Here is a 23,146-nt window from a genome sequence, read left to right as displayed (position 1 = left end):
ATTTGTGATCAACTTAGATTGCTAATTCCAACTTTATTTTAGACACATCTATTTAAGTTCATTATTATTATGCAAATTTAATATATTTAAAGATTTTCAATCTTTCTTATACATTTAATATTAAAGTTGTTCTTATCGAATAATAAGATTGATAAACTATAAAAAAAAGTTAACAAGCAATTCAAGAGGGAAACAATGTGATCCAAAGTAGTTTAAATATTAGTTGATTTTACTTTTTCAATTTTCTTTTTCATATAAGCATACATACCAAAGAACAATATAAGTTGGATTACTTTAAATTATTTGAATCATTAAGAAGTTTAATAATAATACAAATATTTGTAGTGTTAAATTTTTAAATTTTATTTAATAAATCTATTGTAAAATATTGGAGGTTTCATTTTTTTTGTCTAATAAAATGTTGATTTTAAAATTATACTTTTAAAATACTAATAAATATTTCACTCTTGATTTACCTAGGAGAAAAAATATTATGACTTAATTTAAAAGATAGATTTATTTTTAAATATTTCTTAACATGACATAAATATTTATACTTTTTAAAAAGTGTATAATCATCAATTTCTTAATTCTCTCTAATATTAACAACTATATTAATTGTGCAGTATAATGATAATTAGATATATGAATATAATTTTTTAAATTTAATTATAAAATTATTTTAAGATTGGACAATATGCATTTTTAAAATATAAAAAATGAAAATATTTATCAATTATTAAAAATTCTTAATTTTAAAATAACTATAAGTTCACTATTTACCTTTTTTAATATGTTTTATTTATTTTAAACAATGTTCTTTTTTCTAAGATTTAATGTACAATTAAATTTCTAATATTATTGTTAATTGTTATGACCTCTTGGTTAAAGCCCACAATACAAATTAATTTAGAGCCAATTGCTTTAATGTAAATAGTGATAGTATGACCAAGATATATAATACCCATGATTATCATATTAATCCATTTGAATTAAAGGCACATTAATATATAATTTGTTTAGACTTTATCTCCATTCTTTATTTTCGAATGTATACTAATGCAAAAGTATTTCATATGATGCATTATAATTTTAATTGTTAAAACATGTTGTTAAGTAGTTTTTCTAGCATTTTGTCTACCTTCAACATTTATAAAAATGTGAATATAGTGTTCAATTCAAATTTTGATGTATGCCTCATAAGAGCTCAATATCTCAAATAAAAAAGAATATAAAAAACATATGACAACAAACCAATGATGTTTTAATGCATTTCTCACTCTTTCAACTTAAAAACTCTCTTATTAATATCAACCGCTTACTTTGTGTCACAACAATACAACTATCAAACATATGGTAGGAACTATGACGCTTTGTGTCTCTTGTCCGCTTCATTTTTCTTTCAAGTTTTTAGCATTCACATTTAAAAAATAGTGAGAGGTATAAGGTCTTGCTAAGAACCCTAAAGGACACATAGCTTTTTTAGTGTATCCATTTCTTCTTCTTTTTAAAGAAGATTTTAAGAATTTAAAAGTTTAATTTATGCATCTCAATTGATAATAGTAATATACCCAATGGTGTAGTGCTAAAACAAAACTATTGAGGTAAAAGAACCTCAATATATAGCAAATCTTTTTGAAGCATGCTCAACAAAATGTTTCTTGGAGCTAGATCTGGCTTAATTACTTCATATGACAATCTCCTTTGTACAAAACCTTACAGTGAGAAAGCACATTTATAATATTAGAAAATAGTCAGAGTAGAGAAAACAGTTAGAAAGTACATGCATAATATTAGAAAATAGTCAGAGTAGAGAAAATATTCTAAGTATAGAATTCATGTATAAGAATTTTATGAAAAAAGTTTTGAAGAGTATCAGATGCAATGGATGAAGGGGAAATTTGTTCAAATTTGAGAAGAGGAAAATTCAGATAGCTGAATGCTACGCCTAGCATATAAATGTCAAATAGGAAATCTTTATTTTATTCTTCGAAAGAAAAATATTGAAACTTGGCCTTTACAGAGTCCTGAAATATATTTTGAGTTCTACGGAATTGAAATCAACAAATACATGGGTTAAACCTCACCCTTGTTGATTCAAAGCTTCAACATGAGAATTGGTTCAGACAAAAATGGATTTTCCTCTATTGTAGGTAGGCTTGAAATTGTTTGAGAAGGACAAAAGATGTATCTTGTGATCCGTTGCCGCCATGAATGATGTGTTGATATTGTGAAGGCCAACAGTCAAGTCTTCTTTTCCCTCCAATAATCGAGTCTCTTGGTTTCCAAAGACTCTTCATTTGTAATATTATTGGAGCCCTTTTATATGCTGCTCCTGCTCATTTGTAACTTAACTTTTTCTTATTAATTCAATACTCTGCAGTCTGGACGTAGCCACTATTGTGGTGAACCATGATAAATCTGGTGTTGTGTATTTCTTCTTATTGCAACATTTTCATTCTCTATTTAATCCTTTCAATTGGTATCAGAGCACGAGGTGTGCAGGTTGGAAAATCAGTGTTGAATTTTTCGAAAAGATGGAGGATTTGAAAATAGAGAAATTTACAGGCAAGAATTACAGCCTGTGGAAAGTGCAGATGCGTTCCTTGCTGGTTAAGCAAGACTTGGCTCTCGCAATCAAAGGAAAGTCTAAGAAACCGTCTACAATGACTGATGAAGATTGGCAAAAGATGGATGACAAGGCGATGGCATCCATTTTTCTCTCACTAGCGAAAAATGTCTTGTTCAATGTCTCAAATGAGACGTCAACAAAAGATGTTTGGGACAAACTTCAGAATATGTATCAAACGGCGTCGGCTGCAAACAAAATCTTCATTATGAAGAAACTCTACAAACTGAAAATGAAGGAAGGGATTGCAATGTCAAATCATATAAATCATTTGAACACCCTATTATGTCAAGCAAGCTCGGTTGGTATGACTCAAGATGACGAATCCAAAGCAATCATCTTGTTATGTTCTTTACCTGATAGTTGGGATCCCGTAGTTACAGCTGTAAGTACTTCAAGCTCTACGAAGTCAAAGCTGGCCTATGATGAAGTTGTTGCCACTTTATTAAGTGAAGACATGAGAAGGAGTAACAAAGACTCCTCATCCGGTGATGCTCTCATTATGGTCAGCACTGAGAGAAGAGGAAGAAGCCATCATAGAGGAAATAATAATTACTATCAGCGAAGATCAAAGTCACCCAATCGTTCAAGGTCAAGAGGTAGGAATGGTGAATGCTAGTTTTGTGGTAAGCCTGGCCACACAAAGAGAAATTTTTGGGCTTACAAGAAAGCACAAGAAAATGTGAGAAACATGGAAGCAAATACAACCTATGAGAAAGATGAATGTGCTTTAGTTCTTTCTACAAGTGATACAAAATTAGATTCTTGGGTGATAGATTCCGGAGCTTCTTTCCATGCTACTTCATGTACGGATTGTTTCACAAACTACCATGGTGGTCAATTTGGAGAGGTATTTCTTGGAGACAACAAATCCTGCGAAATAGTTGGAAAAGGTGACATTTTGTTACCGCTAGAAAATGGAGGGAAATGGTTGTTAAAAGATGTTCGCCATGTTCCCAAATTAAAGCGAAATCTAATTTCGGTTAGTCAGCTCTTTGCCCAAGGATATTATCCATTCTTATCTCCAGATACTTGGAAAGTTACCAAGGGTTCGATATTAATTGCCAAGGGAAACAAAGTTGGTAATCTTTATCTTCTTGAGAAGCCTACTGAAATAGGGGCTGCTATGACAGTCATGGGCAGCGATGCAACATTTTGGCATCAAAGATTAGGCCACATGAGCAAAAAGGGCTTTGAGATAATGCTCAAAAGGGATCAACTACCGGGTCTCCAATCAGCAAATTTGGAATTTTGTGAACATTGCCTTTATGGAAAGCAAAAGCGGGTTAGCTTCTTGAAAGATGGACATGATCTCAAGGAGAAACCATTGGAACTTGTACACTCGGATGTCTTTGGTCCGGTTGAGGTAAGCTCTTTAGGAGGTTCAAAAAATTTTGTTACATTCCTTGATGACTGTACTAGGAAAGTATGGATATATATGATGGCAAATAAATCTGAAGTCTTTTCTAAATTTAAAGTTTTCAAAGCTCTTGTTGAAAACCAAAGGGGCCATAAGATCAAATGTTTAAAAATGGATAATGGAGGTGAGTTTTGTTCGCTGGAGTTCGACAATTATTGTGCAGATAATGGTATTCGTAGGGTGAAAGTTGTGCCCTATACCCCTCAAGAAAATGGGGCAGCGGAAAGACTCAATAGGACAATAATGGAGAAAGCTCGGTGTATGCTTTCTAATGCAGGATTGGGAAGAGAATTCTGGGCTGAGGCATGTAATACAGCCGTCTATCTCATTAATCGGAGTCCTTCTTCAAGGTTGAACTTCAGAATTCTGGAAGAGGAATGGCAAGGTAGAAGAGTTTCTTACTCTCATCTTAAAGTTTTTGGTTGTCAGGCTTTTGCACATGTGCCCAAAGAAAAAAGAAGCAAGCTAGATCCTAAATCTGAGTCTTGCATATTCGTTGGCTATGGAGAGGATCAGTTTGGCTTCAGGCTTTGGAGCTTAACTGATAAGAAGATTATTAGAAGCAGAGACGTTGTCTTCAATGAGAAAACCTTTCCAGCATTAAATTCTTAGGAAATGTTTGAAAAAGAATTTGTGCCAATCGCTGCACAAAGGAATGTTGGATTGAATCCACAAATAGTTTCTAACACTATTTCATATAGTCCCACCTCTGTACTATTTCCAAAATTTTCATCTTCTTCCACTCCTGGGAACACAGGACATGATGATAGTTCTACACAAGAGTTTTCTGATATCTCTTCTCATGACAGGAATTTGTCTCTCCATCACGATCAAGCTTGTGAAATTTTTTCAAACCAAAGTACAAGGGATCCTCTTACTACAATGGGCTATCAGTCAAAGGACTATAATGCTCATCCACCAATGCAGGGTGGGCAAATAGAACTGCAGGACATCACTCTGGAGGATGAGAGTAATTCGCAGGCTATGCCAATTGATATCCATGGCAATCCCGTCTATATACAAAGTACTCACAGTAAACGTATGTCACTATATCCATTTGAGCACGGTGCAAACTCAAGCCACAATCTTGGCAATAAATGTGGGCAATTTCAGAGTGTAGGTCCAACTAATCCGCAGCCTACACATAAACTGCAAGGGGCAAATGAAAACCAGGTTCAAATGCACATAACAGAGGTGAATGTACAGGGTGCAGAACTCCATCCGCAATGTGTTAGAGCTATTTCACAGGGTCTACAAATTGATTTGCAGGATGTTAATGTGCAGGGTAATCATGGTGGGAGCACAGACCAGCATCTTGGTAATACCGGTTTTGAGGCACCCAATACAAATATATCACAGGGAGAAGGCACACTTCATAATAATCTGTTCTCAAGCAGTAGAGAGGGCATTCAACATTTAAACCAGCGAACTAGTTTAACCGGTTCTCCATTTGAATTGGTTCAACCAGAGAACAGAGAACCTCAAATGAGAAGATCCACTAGAGAACGAAGACTGCCGCCTAAATTCTCTGATTATGAATTATTGTGCGCTGAAGAAGCAGAGCCTTCAATTCTAGTTTCAGAATTTTCAGAACTGTCTACATTCAAAGCATCTCTCAAAGATGTCAATAGTGATAAATGGAAAACAGAGATGCGTGAAGAAATGGATTCTTTACTCAAGAATCGAACCTGGGATTTGGTATCTCTTCCGCCTAATCAAAAACCACTTAGGAACAAGTGGATATATCGTGTGAAAGATGAAGCAGAAGGCAATAAACGCTTAAAAGCCCAACAATTGGTATTAGAGCCTGGTTTTGGCCTGGTCATGGGTTCAAATCTCCCTGGTGCCTTCCCGACCTGCATAAGCACCTGGTATGCACGTCGAGGGGTAGATTGTTGGGTGATGCGATGCGCTCCCCTGCCCACAGGTGGTTAATTATGTGGTGTTCCATGTTCACTAACAGTCATGGCTTTTGGTGCAACGGCAAGTGGGCCCAACATGATGTACTAAAAACTTCCAAATTGTTTATAGCGGCCTAGATTCATGAAACTGGTTTAACTATGTGTTCCAAATCAGGTCTTGTTTGCAATCACAAAAACTTAATCTTTAACTCCTTAAAGATCACAAACTACTTAATTATATAGTCAACATTTAAGAAAGTAATCTTTTTTTTGGTAATTCTTGAGAGATGAATTGACAACAATCGATTTGTTTGGATCTCGTCCAGCCTGGCCACTAGGACATCTTGGAGTTTTCACACAAATTTGTGTAAAATGAAATATAATTTTATAGTGCAGCTCGAGATGTCTTACAGTGTGCCGACTTATATACAGTGTAGAGAAGTGTTGAAGCTCTCATAGTACATAAACTTTCTTTACATCAGGACATATAAATCTTGTGTTTGTCTTCTTGAGTACACATTGTGCCAAAACATGGTTGCACTGCCTATTCTGCAAGACATTTTTGGCTCTACAGAACCTTCAAAACTCACCATCTTTATTTCCTCTATATCTGCTTTGTTGGTGGAATTACTGCTTTCAATTTAAACAAAATGAAAATCATTCCATCAATGGATCAGTCTGATCTGCAGACATGGAATTATAAAGCCCTAGTTATTTGTCTATTGTGGTTGAGCGCCCTTATTTCTAATACTGATTTGTTGGAATATTTATTGTTGATAGACATTTGTCCCTGAAGCCAAACACCCACCTACCACTTGACAGACTCCAGAATAGATAGAAACATTAAATGCCAGTAGGTGAGTTTGAAAAATGGGGGGGAAATTTTTGCCAGTAAGACAAAAGGAATGTCTGACATTCATTCGTTCAAATAGAGACCGGACAGAGAGTCAAAGCTAGTGGAAGAGCAAGAAGTTGCAGAGAAGGAAGATCAACAGATCCAGTCGTCATAGTGCAGAGAGGGAAGTTCATTTTGTGCTTGCAGTTGTACATGTTTCTTCTCTGTTCATTCTGTAAGTTTGTTATTGTTGGATTTGTCCTGTTGAAGTAGTGATTGCTCTAGGCACCATTTTATGTAGCCATTAGAGTTGCAAGTTTAAAGTTTGAAGTTGTTTAAAGTTTTAGGGTTATTTTAGGGTTTTCTAGTTGAAGTCGAATGCTCCCAGATTTTGTAATACTTTAAATCTCAGTTGAATAGAAAAGCAAGCACGTATACTTGAATCTATTGTTCTTCCTCTTCTATTCATTGCATTTGAGAAATTTGGTTGACAAGTTAAAGCTTGGCTCTCTGATTTTAATGGTGAAAGCATTCATGTTAGAATTTTTCTAAGTTATATTTTCTCAGTTGGAACCGAGCTTACTCAACATCCATTGTTGCTGAGCATTTTTTCTGAGTGCCGAGCTAACTCGGCACCTACTGCATTCTTCTTCAAGTGTTGAGCATTGCCTTTTATGTGCCGAGCTAAGTCGACACTTATTTTTTGTTTGTCAGTCGGCACGTGTTTTTCTTTCTGGCACTCGACAACTTCACTTGCCGACCAATACTGGCACTTGACACCTTCATGTGCCGAGCAAATATTTAAGTGCCGAGTGAAATATTTTGTTTAAAGGTTTACATGTGTTTTTATATACAAAAAAGGTTTACATTTGTTTTTATATTTCTCACATGACTGTCATCTTGACTGCCATGAAATTTTTTGTTTAAAGGTTTACATTTGTTTTTATATTTCTCACATGATTTTCATCTTGACTGCCACTGTTACATTTTCTGGAAGCGAACAAATCTCCTTGGCATAAGACTCGGCCTTTTTCAATCATTATTCCTTCTTTCCCTGCGTCTGACTGCCAGAAAATTTGAACAGACCGTTCAAAGATGTTCAAGGAGTGAAGCCTATCGGCTTAAAAATAGTTAAAGATAACTTTTTTTTTTTTGGTTTGATTACATTTCAATGTTGAGGGGTCCATCATAATGGTAATACATTGTACATTCATTTCAAATCCATTTATGTTGGATCTACAACACCAAAATCTGTCTTTATCTCTACTCATTGACAATCTTGTTGATGGCCAACTCAAGTTGTGAACACCTTGAAACAATAACTTTTAAGTGCATGAGATAGGCAAAGATTTTAATATATTTAAATTAATTGCTCTTTTTGTGTTATTATAGACACAAACTATTATAGTTATATATCTTTAAAAAATTTAAATATTCAATTTGTAAAATTTGATTTTCAATTGAACAAATAAAAAAATGTTATGGTAGGAAGTTTTATGTTTTTCATGAAAAAATATGTTTTTAATGTTATAGAGATGAGTGAGGTGTCTTGGTGAACTGGTTAAGACTATGTCATTATTAGAGATATAGATTTAAATTTGGTGAAATCTAAAAACATAACTCTCAAACACACAAGTTTTTATCACAAAGTAGGATTGTAGACATTGGATTATCTTTTTGTAAGTGACTTCTATAAAAGATACCTTAGCATTAAAGTCTTATAAAGATGAAGTCATAAGATAGTTTGGTGCTACTAATTCTTCAACAAGATTGTTCAAGGGAGTGATAGCTTCATCAATTTTACGTATTAAAGTTCTATAAAGAAAATATAGTTCTTGTATTACAAGTGGATAGAGATATATGTTATACCTAAACCTAAGTCAAATTATACCTAAATCTAACCATCAACTCATTGACAGACATAGATGTTATATAATAAAAAATTATTATATAAATAGTTAAGAGGTAGAAGTCAAGATTAGTTATTATTATTTGATGTGATTAATTATTATTATTTATTAAATTTGAACAGATTCAAACCTAAAATCTCATTATACATGTAATTTTTCAATTTCACTCGTCATGATACTACCTATATAGAAAAAGAGAGTCTATAAATACCAAAGTTTTAATTTATATTAGACAAATATTTCACATTAAAACATTTAAACCTTGACATCTATATATAAACAAAAGAGTACAAGCACAATAATACCGATGTGAGAAAGGCATCAGAATGTGTGCTTGTAGTAGAGGATTCCAATGCCGAAAATGTACTGGAATCAAAATGTGAGAAATAATCGAAAATGTATTTGGAACGGTAATAATTTAAGGTAAATAATGTTGCATGTTCAAAAGAATACATGCTTTACATGTGAAGGGCGAAGAATCACGGTGCTATCAAACAAAAATGTTGATAAAAAAAGGTAAAGAAAGTTGTCGTATTGTGCAAGGATAGGGTATAGATTGACATCAAGGAAATGAATGTACTTATTGTCTATTTCATGCATTGATGGAGTGTGTTATTAAAGATATATTAGAATTAATGTTCTTAATTTTTATAAGTGTGACATCTTTTCTATAGATACTTAGATTAGAATTTCTAATATTAATATTTATGATTGCAAAGAGTGATCTATCATGTGGATGCAAAGAGATGGTTCATTATGTTAAAAATTCTTATATAATCAAATTTCATATAATTGTTATACATTTCTATTTATAATATTATTTTTTTCTAACATTTTTTTTTTTTTTATAATACATGAAGGTTTGTATAAATTGAGTTTGAAGGTCTTATTACTATTTTATGTAAACTTTATTTGTATGTTATTGTTGTAAGCATTTTATTTACTTTTGAATGATTCTTTGTTTTCCTCATTATAAAAAAGAAGAATATTTTTAGAGGTTGAACATTAGAATTTGATCCAAGTGCAATGTTTTCATGTGGCTAGTGGCTCACAACCGTTGTCTTACCTGGGATAATCTTTGCAAGCGTGGATTTCAGGGCCCCTCTTATTGTGTTTTGTGTGGTAATGGAGAGGAGTCTGTCTCCCATCTGTTCTTCCATTGCTCCTATTCTACTCAGATATGGCACCTTTGGTGGAGCGCTTGGGGTTTCTCTTGTCGGCATGCTTCCTCTTTGCCTGAGTTTTGGGCCCGCTTGGGTACTGCTCCCTCAAGTCTTCTTTTCTCCATGCTGCTTGGATTGTTGGCCCATCTTTCATGCTTTGGCATATCTGGTTGGAGAGGAATCGTCGCATATTCCAAGATGTTTGGCTTGGTGTGAGCTTGATGGGGGTATGGATCCGGTTGATCTTGCTATCTGTAATCGCCTCAATTTTCATCTACAGGATGGGACTGCAGCTCATAGGTTTCCTTCTATGTCCAGGCAGCTTCACCATCAGAGGAAGGGTTGGGTTAACTAGGATGGGCACTGGACTCCTCCTCCCTGTGGAGTTCTGAAAATTAACACTGATGGTTCTTCCCGTGGGAATCCTGGTCCGGCTGGTATTGGCGGAGTGGCTCGTTGTAGTTCTGGGGATGTTAAATTTTTCTTCTCAGTTCATAAGGGTGATTATACTAACAATCTCATGGAAGCTCAGGCTATTTTATATGCTGTGGAACATTGTTGCTTGCGGGGATGGAGTAAGATTATCTGTGAGTCTGATTCCCAGGTGGTGGTGAACATGCTTTCTTCGCAAGAGCTTGAGGATGGTAGTTGGTAGCTGGCCACTTTTGTTAAGCAGATTCTTTTCTTCTCTTCCTCTTTTCAATTCATTAGGTTCACGTATATTCCTTGTGAATGGAATAGAACTGCTGATTGTTTAGCCAAATGGGCATCTAGTCATGATCTGGGTTGGAATATTAGGGATAGGAGGCAACTGTCCTTTGAGATGGTGCAAGAATTTGATGATCTTGTTGCTCAGGATCGAGCTCCTTGTTGAGCTCTACTTGTTGTATTTCTTTCTGTCTTAATAAATTTTTACCCCTATTTTTGCAAAAAAATTAATATAGGATTATGTCCATTATATACAGAATATGCATTTTAACTATGAATAATATGAATATCAATCAAGTTATGTATTGTGTAGGGTGCATAATTGGTTTGTAACTTAAATTTTATTTTCATGTATTTTGGTGGTCATTGTTTTGTCTATAAAATAGCCTTTAGGACCTTGTATAAACAACATTCATAAATTTATTAAAATTTTATATAATTTTTATTTACTTATAGTTAATGCACATTCTTTTTTCTAAATTTTTCTTTGCTTGTGAGTGCCTTGCTATTATCTTTCATTGCAAATTATTTATTTATCATTACAAAAACTCATAGTTTTTGTTTATTTCTTTTGTTACAGCTTCTTTCAATATTCAAAACTATTGAAAAAAAAAAGATTATTTTAAGGTTTGGCCCCTGTTTCTTGATTTTATAAATTTTATGATTATTATATTTATAGGTGTATATTTTCGTTTCAAGAAATGTGCTTAATGAGGACACAATATTTTCTTATGAGATAGTGATCATAAGTACATTATGATTGTGACTTTTGCTTTATATAAGATGGTTAATAAATATAAATATTATAATTATTTTAAAATATTTTGATATATTTCATTAAAATTTAAAAAGTAGTCTAATATTTGCCTATTAATTAATTGAATTTGATAAATCTCTTTAAATCATCTCAATTTATGTTTGAATCTCTTTAAATTCATGTAAATATAACATTTGAGCACATGAATTGAAATATTAAAAAAAAAGATTGAATTTTAGGAAATTTACTTTAAACCAACAATTTATTTTATCAAATTTGTTTGAATCAACAAATTTATTTTATCAAATTTGTCTATATAAATATACACAAATTTCTAAGAATTTTTAAATTCATTTTTCTCTTAGCTTTGGTAAAAATGTTTGTTCAATTTGTATAAACATAATGTTTGCCTTGTTTTGGTATCATGTTGTCAATATAATGAGCTATTTTTTATGTTGGAAAACAATTTGCTGTGGTAAATGGCTTGAAATTGCAACCACATTGAACTTGATAAGTAGGAGATATTTTCCACACCTACTCAAATTGTGATATTGCTATCAAAATTCAACTGTGTAGTTTTTTGAGTCAAACTCTTTGACCTTTGTTTGTAAGTAGTGGTTCACAGGAACCCATCTCTCATAAGAATGAATAGGCACTTAGCACTGATTGAATCTAAATGATCCATTCAACTTGTAAATTTAAATCATATTGATAATTCAAATTTAAATTGGTTGGACCAACCTGCCTTGGAAATTTGGACTTTTCAGATCTTTAATGTTTGACATTCTCTCTATTTTGTGGTTTGAAGTCTATGGCTTCATTGTGCCATTCTACCCTTGAAATTCACCATTTTTCCTTGTGCTTCAAGTTCCACCTTCAAATTGGCTAGCATCCTACTAGATGAGATTTTTGTTTCGATTTGAATTTCAAATTTTCTTTAAGAGGTGTGAAGGGCATCAAATTTCACCATGCAACAATAGCACCATTCACTTCTATTTTTCCCTCGTAAGTGTTGTAAGCCATTAAACTATTGTTTTTAGTACACATAAGTGTAGAAATGGAAAAAAGAGTAGTATTACCTTCTCTAAAAACTATTTTTAAGTCTAATCTATTGAAGTCAGTTTTACATTTTCATATGATTTTAAAAAAAAATTATAGTTTAAATTTGTATTTGACTTTGCATTACATTTATAAAGTTTTAATTGTAATAGGTCTTTAATACTTAATTTAAAATATGAGCCACTTACCTATATGTAATACACATGACAATTATAATGATGAATTATAAATTTCATATAATAGGAGATATTTCTATAGCAAGTCAAATTGTGGTATTGCTATTAGAATTTAATTCAGTAGTTATTAAGTCAAACTCATTGACCCATGTTTTATGAATAATGGTCTACACAAACTCAACTCTTGTAAGAATAAATGAAACACTTAGCATTCATTGTATTCAAATATTAATAAACAATAGATATATCTAAATAATTTTAAAAAGACAATAAAGTAACATACATCCACCACTCATACAATATATAAAATTAAAATGCGTTTAACAATAGAATACGTGCTTCTTGCCTTTCATTGCAGAGATGTAATAGTGGCAAATTATTTATCATTGCCTTAACAAAGAAAACTTAGACAACAACAAGAAAAGAAAAGAAATATTTCTAAGATGACTGCGATAGGATGATCTGCTCTTCTTTGTATGTTTCTGAAATGTCATACAGTTGAATGATTCTGTTGTTTATTGGCTGCACCTTTCTTGAATTGTCCATTTGTAGTGAAACAAACAATTATTTGATTATTATTTTTAATGAATGAAAGCATTTTATTTAAACTTCTTTCCAATTATATTACCAATAAATGATATTCAGTTTTAAAGATTTTTACAAAATGATGATACAAAGTATTATATAGAAATTACCCCATTCAATGCTTTCCTCAAACTATCCAATTGTTCTTGGGTAACAGTCTTGACCTGAGTATATAAAAGAAGTAAGAAGATGAGTAATTTGTTGTTTAGTTATGAAAAATAAATAGCATATTATTATATGAGCATGATAAGGGAAAAAATAGTACTTGTTTGAGTATGGTCCAAGTAACTCCTTCTGTAAATGGGTAAGTGGTAAGGGATTCAGTGTATCGATAATAAGATGCATCTCTTCTAACACCAATTATTTTGGGATTTACAACATTCAGATCTATACTGTTTATAGGGAAAATATTGGTGATGTGGTCAATGTCTTCTTCAAGCTGTCAATATCAAATAACATTAACATTGTTAGTAAAAGTTGAATATATAAGTTGATTTTTTAATTTATAATTTATTAATCTTGATAATGGATCATATATTGTGAGAAATTTTTTTTTACACAATTAAATTTAGAACAATAGTATAAAATCTTATATCATTAAGGTACCTTTTATTATTTGTCAATAAAACATATAAAAAATCAGCGTGAATTTTTATTTTTAATAGATGTTATTCTAGCCACATAAAGGCCACATCTTTATTTTTTAACAATTAATAGTTCAACTAAACACATATAAATTGTAGAATAAAAATGTTTGAATATAAAGAATTACAGTTTGCAAGGAAAACATAAATAATTTAATAACTAGTGTGATTCTATATATCAAGAGACAAGTCAAGTAGGAGAGATCAATTGATTCTCTTTTTGGAGACCATGATATACATCCCTCAAAGATATATACTAGCATTGAGTGACACATACAATGAATAACTTAGTGCAGGTAGTATATGTGTCAACAAAGCTGTAAGGTGGTGCTATTTTTATAACAAGGATATTTTGGGGAGAAATAGTTCTATTGATTTAATATGTAATGATCTAGGTCCTTCCTTTAAAAAAATGTATTACTTATTTTTCAAATGATTTTTTAGTGAAAATATATTTTCAAGCACAAAACTTTGATCATTCCAAAAAACATGGCTTCACATATGACTTGCAATGAAAAATATTGTTTTATGTAAAAAATAAAAATTGATCAATTCTATTAAAAAAATATTGATACTTAATTTATAGATGGTTTACTAAAATGAAATGGTGAATTTAAATCCTTTCAAATGTTAGAAAGACACAGTCAAAAGACAATCAAATAATACTACAGTGAAAAAAAAGTCCATTTGTCTAATTCATATCTTAAATCAAAACAATTCAGTCATTAGTAATATAATATATATTTTTGTATGGAACAAAGCTATATGATTACGATGAAAGGACACCAATCTTGTTATAAGATTGCAAAAATACAACTTAGAAATCACAAATCCAACAGAAATTTTACAATTAACTAAACCAAAATTAATTAAAACCAAAATCTCTACAGTGATAATAGAACAATGAAAAGTTAATATTACCGTTGTGAGAAAACAATCAGGAGATCCAAACTGGTAGAGAATACCAATAACTGCAATCTTTGTGTTGTTCTCTGACAAGTGGACCATGTGCAATTCTAAAGGATGCTTGGCCATAATATATCACACACAAATTACACTATATAGTATATGGTATATAGCATAAACATTATTCATCAGCATTACTAACTTTAGAGACAATACTAATTAGTTAGTACCATATGCCATTTATGGTGTGCTCTGCTGGGTGATGCCAATGGCTCTGATTTAATCTGTATTTCACCCTATCTATTTCAATACCACCCGCATCTTCACACCATACCACCTGCATTTGTATTGCATTCAATATAGTTTATGCAACATTTTCTATTAATATAAACCATTAATTCATGGTAAGAAAAGTGAAATGACAATTATTATTGAAAGGATTTAAACAAAGAAATTAAATGTCGCAATAAGAAGAAATACACAACACCAGATTTATCCTGGTTCACCACAATAGTGGCTACGTCCAGACTATAGAGTATTGAATTAATAAGAAAAAGTTGTTTACAAAATGAGCAGGAGCAGCATATAAATGGGCTCCAATAATATTACAAATGAAGAGTCTTTGGAAACCAAGAGACTCGATCATTGGAGGGAACAAAGATGACTGTTGGCCTTCACAATATCAACAAACTCCCACCTGAAGGACAACCAATGCTGCAACTGATCACCCAATACCCTGCTCAAAGAATGATCTATCTTTTCTTCACAAGCCCAAGAGAAGTTCTAGCACATTCGAACTTCTCTTTGGCAACAACCTTCGTGAATATATCAGCCGGATTGATCTTGGTGTCAATCTTGACAACATTCAGCTTGCCCTCTTCGACTGCATGACGAACAAAGTGAGCATGTGCATCAACATGCTTGGAGCGACATTGGGATGACTGATTATGTGCCATGCAGATCGCACTACGGCTGTCACAAAATAGATTATATTCATTTTGATGAACTTTCAAGTCACCAAGTAACCACTGAAGCCAAATCATTTCCCTTGCACCCTCGGAAAGAGCTAAGTATTCAGCTTCAGCTGAAGAAAGAGCAATGGAATGTTGCAACCGTGATGCCCAGCTGATCGCAGCTCCAGCAAATGTGAAGGTGTAACCAGTGGTAGACCTTTGTTTATCCAAGTCTCCAGCAAGATCAGAATCAGTGTAACCTTGTAGCTGAATTTTTTTTCCGCCATAACATAAAACATAATCTGAAGTGCCTTTTAGATACCTTAGTATCCATTTGACGGCTTCCCAATGAGCTTTTCTAGGATTGCTCATGAACCTGCTCACAACTCCCACCACATGAGCAATGTTAGGGAGAGTAGAAACCATAGCATACATAATACTACCAATGGCTGATTTGTATGGAATTTTCTCCATAATTTCTTTTTCTTCTTGTGTTTGAGGACATAATTCAGAACTTAATCGAAAGTGACCAGCAAGAGGAATAGGAGTTACTTTTGATTCAGCCATGCCAAATCTATCAACAACTGTGTCAATGTATTGTTTTTGAGACAAAGTGATTTCCCTCTTTTTCCTATCCCTTGTGATTGTCATACCAAGAATCTTTTTGGCCACCCCTAAGTCTTTCATTGCAAATTGGCTTGCCAATTTTTGCTTCAACTCATTAACGATTCTTTTGTTTGTGCCAACTACTAACATGTCATTGACATAAAGAAGAAGGATGACAAACTCTCCACTTGGAAGTTTCTTGAAGTAGACACATGGGTCTGATTCACATCTTGTGAAATAATGCTCAGCCATGAAGCGATCAAATTTTACATACCACTATCTTGGGGCTTGTTTTAGGCCATACAAGCTCTGATTTAATTTGCAATAAAGATGTTCATGTCCCTTCTTTACGAACCCTTGTGGCTTCTCCATGTACAGTTCTTCTTCTACATCACCATGTAGGAAAGCGGTTTTCACATCAAGTTGTTCTAATTCAAGATCCCATGTAGCTACTAATCCCAGAACAGTTCAGATAGTTGTCATTTTGACAACTGGTGAGAAGATTTCATTGAAATCTATCCCTTGTTTTTGATCAAATCCCTTTACCACGAATCTGGCTTTGAAGTGTTTATTGCCTTCCACTTCATCTTTCACACGATATATCCACTTGTTCCTAAGTGGTCTTCGATTAGGCGGAAGAGAGACCGAATCCCAGGTTCGATTCTTGAGTAAAGAATCCATTTCTTCACGCATCGTTGTTTTCCATTTATCACTATTGACATCATTGAGAGCTACTTTGAATGTAGATGGTTCTGAAAATTCTGAAATTAGAATTGAAGGCTCTGCTTCTTCAGCGTACAATAATTCATAATCAGAGAATTTAGCCGGCATTCTTCATTCTCTAGTGGATCTTCTCATTTGGGGTTCTCTGTTCTTTGGTTGAACCAATTCAAATGGAGAACCAATTACACTAGTTTTCTGGTTTAAATGTTGAATGCCCTCTCTGCTGCTTGAGAACAGATTATTATGAAGTGTGCCTTCTCCCTGTGATATATTTGTATTGGGTGCCTCAAAACTGGTATGTAAACTATGTTGATTTGGAGACATGTTACCTCTACCTGCCATATTACCTACATGGTGAATGGGTCTTTGACTGCCATGAAACTGCCGTGAAACTGTCTCCTCTGCATGAAGCTGTTCCCGTGAATTACCAAGATGCTGGTCTGTGCTCCCACCATGATTACCCTGCACATTAACGTCCTGCAAATCAATTTGTAGACCCAGTGAAACAGCTCTAACACATTGCGGATGGAGTTCTGCACCCTGTACATTCACCTCTGTTATGTGCGTTTGAACCTGGTTTTCATTTGCCCCTTGTGGATTATGTGCAGGTTGTGGATTATTTGGACCTACACTCTGAAATTGCCCACGTGTATTGTCAAGATTGTGGCTTGAGTTTCCACCATGCTCAAATGGATATAGTGACATATGGTTACTGTGAGTACTCTGTATATAGATAGGATTGCCATGGATATCAATTGGCACAGCCTGCAAATTACTCTCATCCTCCAGATCGATGTCCTACGGTTCTATTTTCCCACCCTGCATCGGTGGATGAGCATTATAGTCCTTTGACTGATAGCCCATTGTAGTAAGAGGATCCCTTGTACTTTGGTTTGAAAAACATTCACAAGCTTGATCGTGATGGAGAGACAAATTCCTGTCATGAGAAGAGATATCAAAAAACTCTTGTGTAGAACTATCATCATGTCCTGTGTTCCCAGGAGTGGAATAAGATGAAAAATTTGGAAATAGTACAGAGGTGGGACTATATGAAATAGTGTTAGAAACTGTTTGTGGATTCAATCCAACATTCCTTTATGCAGCGATTGGCACAAATTCTTTTTCAGACATTTCCTAAGAATTTAATGCTGGAAAGGTTTTCTCATTGAAGACAACGTCTCTGCTTCTAATAATCTTCTTATCAGTTAAGCTCCAAAGCCTGAAGCCAAACTGATCCTCTCCATAGCCAATGAATATGCAAGGCTTAGATTTAGGATCCAACTTGCTTCTTTTTTCTTTGGGCACATGTGCAAAAGCCTGACAACCAAAAACTTTAAGATGAGAATAAGAGAGTCTTCTACCTTGCCATTCCTCTTCTGGAATTCTGAAGTTCAACCTTGAAGAAGGACTTCGATTAATGAGATATACGGCTTTATTACATGCCTCAGCCCAAAATTATTTTCCCAATCCTGCATTAGAAAGCATACACCGAGCTTTCTCCATTATTGTCCTATTGAGTCTTTTCGCTGCCCCATTTTCTTGAGGGGTGTAGGGCACAACTTTCACCCTATGAATACCATTATCTGCACAATAATTGTCGAACTCCAGTGAACAAAACTCACCTCCATTATCCATTTTTAAACATTTGATCTTATGGCCCCTTTGGTTTTCAACAAGAGCTTTGAAAACTTTAAACTTAGAAAAGACTTCAGATTTATTTGCCATCATATATATCCATACTTTCCTAGTACAGTCATCAAGGAATGTAACAAAATTTTTTGAACCTCCTAAAGAGCTTACCTCAACCGGACCAAAGACATCTGAGTGTACAAGTTCCAATGGTTTCTCCTTGAGATCATGTCCATCTTTCAAGAAGCTGACCCGCTTTTGTTTTCCGTAAAGACAATGTTCACAAAATTGCAAGTTTGTTGATTGGAGACCCAGTAGTTGATCCCTTTTGAGCATTATCTCAAGGCCCTTTTTGCTCATGTGGCCTAATCTTTGATGCCAAAGTGCTGCATCGCTGCCCATGACTGTAATAGCAGCCCCTATTTCAATAGACTTCTCAAGGAGATAAAGATTACCAACTTTGTTTCCCTTGGCAATTATTCTTGAACCCTTGGTAACTTTCCAAGTATCTAGATATAAGAATGGATAATATCCTTGGGCAAAGAGCTGACTAACCGATAGTAGATTTCGCTTTAATTTGGGAACATGGTGAACATCTTCTAACAACCATTTCCCTCCATCTTCTAGTGGTAACAAAATGTCACCTTTGCCAACTATTTTGCAGGATTTGTTGTCTCCAAGAAATACCTCTCCAAATTGACCACCATGGTAGTTTGTGAAATAATCCGTAAATGAAGTAGCATGGAAAGAAGCTCTAGAATCTATCACCCAAGAATCTAATTTTGTGTCACTTGTAGAAAGAACTAAAGCACTTTCATCTTTCTCATAGGCTGTATTTGCTTCCATGTTTCTCACATTTTCTTGTGCTTTCTTGTAAGCCCGACAATTTCTCTTTGTGTGGCCAGGCTTACCACAAAACCAACATTCACCATTCCTACCTCTTGACCTTGAATGATTGGGTGACTTTGATCTTCGCTGATTGTAATTATGATTTCCTCTATGATGGCTTCTTCCTCTTCTCTCAGTGCTGACCATAGTGAGAGCATCACCGGATGAGGAGTCTTTGTTACTCCTTCTCATGTCTTCACTTAATAAAGTGGCAACAACTTCATCATAGGCCAGCTTTGACTTCGTAGAGCTTGAAGTACTTACAGCTGTAACTACGGGATCCCAACTGTCAGGTAAAGAACATAACAAGATGATTGCTTTGGATTCATCATCTTGAGTCATACCAACCGAGCATGCTTGACATAATAGGGTGTTCAAATCCTTTATATGATTTGACATTGCAATCCCTTCCTTCATTTTCAGTTTGTAGAGTTTCTTCATAATGAAGATTTTTTTTGCAGCCGACGCCGTTTGATACATATTTTGAAGTTTGTCCCAAACATCTTTCGTTGACGTCTCATTTGAGACATTGAACAAGACATTTTTTGCTAGTGAGAGAAAAATGGATGCCATAGCCTTGTCATCCATCTTTTGCCAATCTTCATCAGTCATTGTAGACGGTTTCTTAGACTTTCCTTCGATTGCGAGAGCCAAGTCTTGCTTAACCAGCAAGGAACACATCTGCACTTTCCACAGGCTGTAATTCTTGCCTTTAAATTTCTCTATTTTCAAATCCTCCATCTTTTCGGAAAATTCAACACTGATTTTCCAATCTGCACACCTCGTGCTCTAATACCAATTGAAAGGATTTAAACAAAGAAATTAAATGTCGCAATAAGAAGAAATACACAACACCGGATTTATCATGGTTCACCACAATAGTGGCTACGTCCAGACTGCAGAGTATTGAATTAATAAGAAAAAGTTGTTTACAAAATGAGCAGGAGCAGCATATAAATGGGCTCCAATAATATTACAAATGAAGAGTCTTTGGAAACCAAGAGACTCGATTATTGGAGGGAACAAAGATGACTATTGGCCTTCACAATATCAACAATTATAACCTGAATTTCATAGCCTTTATTGACCATGCTTGCTTTTTCACGTGAATAATTCTTCTTCAAATCACCTAGAGATTCATTTCTTTCAACATTCCAAGTTTGTATATCGATGGGAGATTGTTGACAATTAATTCCACCTTCTTCGCCTGTAATTTGCAGCACAAATAACCATTCTCTAGTTTATTTATCAACACTAGAAAAAGCAAAAATGAAGAATGAGTATAAATGTAATTATTACCTTGGACAAATATAAGAAATCCAGTAAGGGCTAACATACACATAAATACATATCTTATCACCATCCTACAAAGCTATGCAAATTCCAAGAGATTTGGAGATCTCAAATGGTTTCTTGTGCATTCATATGCCCATGCTCTCTCTATTTATAAAGCCTTTTGTGTGAAGTCTCCTCAACCATACAAGCCTTGCGGTTTAAGTGTAGTAATTGTGGATATATGTGTTCATATAAATAATTATGCTTTTTATTTCTTTATTTTTTAAAATTTACTTCTTAAGTTGTATGGTAGCATGAATTATTTGGTCAAGATAGTGTAGTTTTCTAAAATTGATGCTAATATTTGTTTTTCACTCCACTTGTCAAATTGCAAACATTAAAAAATGAAATGATAACATTGTTTGAAATTATAATTTTGTTGAATATATGTTAAAATATTTCCACATAGACTAACCATTGTTAATGCATGTGAAATTCATCCAATGGACAAGCTTTGCTGTTTACCAAGCAACTGCGCGTCCATACAAAGATTCCTTTAAACTTTGTAAATTTGGCTTAGTCAAATGACTGGAAATTTACTGTCAATCAAAACATGGGAAATGAAAATGTGATAATATTAAGATAAACAATGTTACTTGTGGAGAAGAATATATGCTTTGCTTGTGAATGGGGAGGATCAAACAAGACACATTATTAAATTCATAATGAAATTGCTATCTGGTGAAGGATTTGTGACACACTGCCATCAAACTACCCATCTATCAATAAATATATACATTCTCTATTTGAATGAATTCGATGGATTCGGAAACACACATGCCATATAAATTTTTACAATATATTTGACAAATAATATTAAGATACATAATGTTACATGTGAAAAATAATAAATGTTTTATGTTGAAGTGTTATAAATAAAATAAAGTTTATTAAATAAATTATGATAATAAAGTTTGTATCTAATATTTAATAATTAATAATTAAGATATAAATTGTTGGGTGAGATTCTTTCTATATATGTACACTATTGAATTGCGTATTTATGAGATCTTGGTGTAGATTGCAATAAGAATAACAATGAACTAAACTAGACTCAAGAAACAACCGCTAAATAATGTCTCTATGAACATCTCACATCTCCTTAACTACAACTATTAAAATTGCTCCCAAACCAACATCTTAACTTGATAGTTCCAAAATAAGATTATGCTATTAGTGGAGATCTATGAAAGTCTATATGATATCTATATGAAATGCAAGTTATATGAAGATAAGAACATGAAAATGCTAAGATATGTGTATGCACGAGACTAAACAATGCTAAATAGTGCTAAATAACACTAAAATGATACTAAAATGATGCTACAGTCTATATAACAATGATGTTAAATAGATGATTAAAATGATAACTCTAAGATGCCTATAGTAAGGATATATAAAAATTAGGTACCTTTGCTCTTGATTTTCTCTTCTATTTATAGAATTTTAGAAGGGGGTTGGGATAAAGATCTTGGTTTTACCTTTCACTAGGGATAAGAGTGAAACTGAAAATGTCTCACAAAATAGCAGACTATTTGTGAGGATAAATATGATTTTTCAATTCTTTTAAATTCCAAAAAGTATTTCACTTTTGAGAGAATAAATGATTTTAGTTGATTTATTAAATGTTGCATTTCTTTTCAACTTTTTGTCTTTATCTTTATCTTTTATCCTTTTTAATTTTTAATTTTATGAATTGAATTTTTTGTTTTGAAAGTGATTTTGGTCTTTTTGAATTTGATGTAATTAATTAATTAACCATTTCAACCGACTTGATGTTGTAATTGATTTGAAAGTCTTCACTTTCCTCATTTATCTGAGTTTGTCTTTATTTTTTGTAATTTGATTAAAACTCATGTTTTTTAGGTCTCACCAATTTTAGGGTGTCTATATATATAAAATTATAATTTAGACTTTTGTAAATTGTACTATACAAGTTTGAAATACATGTTTAGATATTTGAATTTATGTAAATGATGTTATCCCAATTCAATGTATACCATCTTATCAAATTAATAAATAATTAACTAATAGAAAATAATTTTACTTACATAAAATGTTATCAAGAAATTTTAATATAATTATATTAAAGATATTATTGTTAAATAAAAGTTAAAAGAAAGGTATGTAAAAAATAGATAGAACTTTGAAAAAAAAATCTTTAGAAAGAGCTCCCCACCGAAATGAAGTTCAAGAAAAATTGCTCAAGGTATGCAAAGGTAAGGAAGGTTTGGGAGCAAGTGACAAGGAAGCTAGGCATGGGATGGTGTGAGAGGGACCTTTTAATTTTTTTAACTCTTTATTAAAAAATAAAAGAAA

The 23,146-nt window shown here is 33.2% G+C and overlaps 1 pseudogene; it reads right to left on the bottom strand.

Moving 5' to 3' along the window:
- Window positions 1-12,996: 12,996 nt before the first annotated feature.
- LOC149541116 (alpha carbonic anhydrase 7-like) lies at window positions 12,997-20,913 on the bottom strand (annotated as a pseudogene).
- Between the last annotated feature and the right edge of the window lie 2,233 nt (window positions 20,914-23,146).

This window comes from Cupressus sempervirens, chromosome 9, assembly GCF_028749045.1.
Source record: "Cupressus sempervirens isolate cs-2001-9-10 chromosome 9, ASM2874904v1, whole genome shotgun sequence".
NCBI lineage: Eukaryota > Viridiplantae > Streptophyta > Pinopsida > Cupressales > Cupressaceae > Cupressus > Cupressus sempervirens.
Note: the sequence above shows the minus strand (reverse complement) of the source record. Positions and strands in the feature narration are given on the sequence as shown.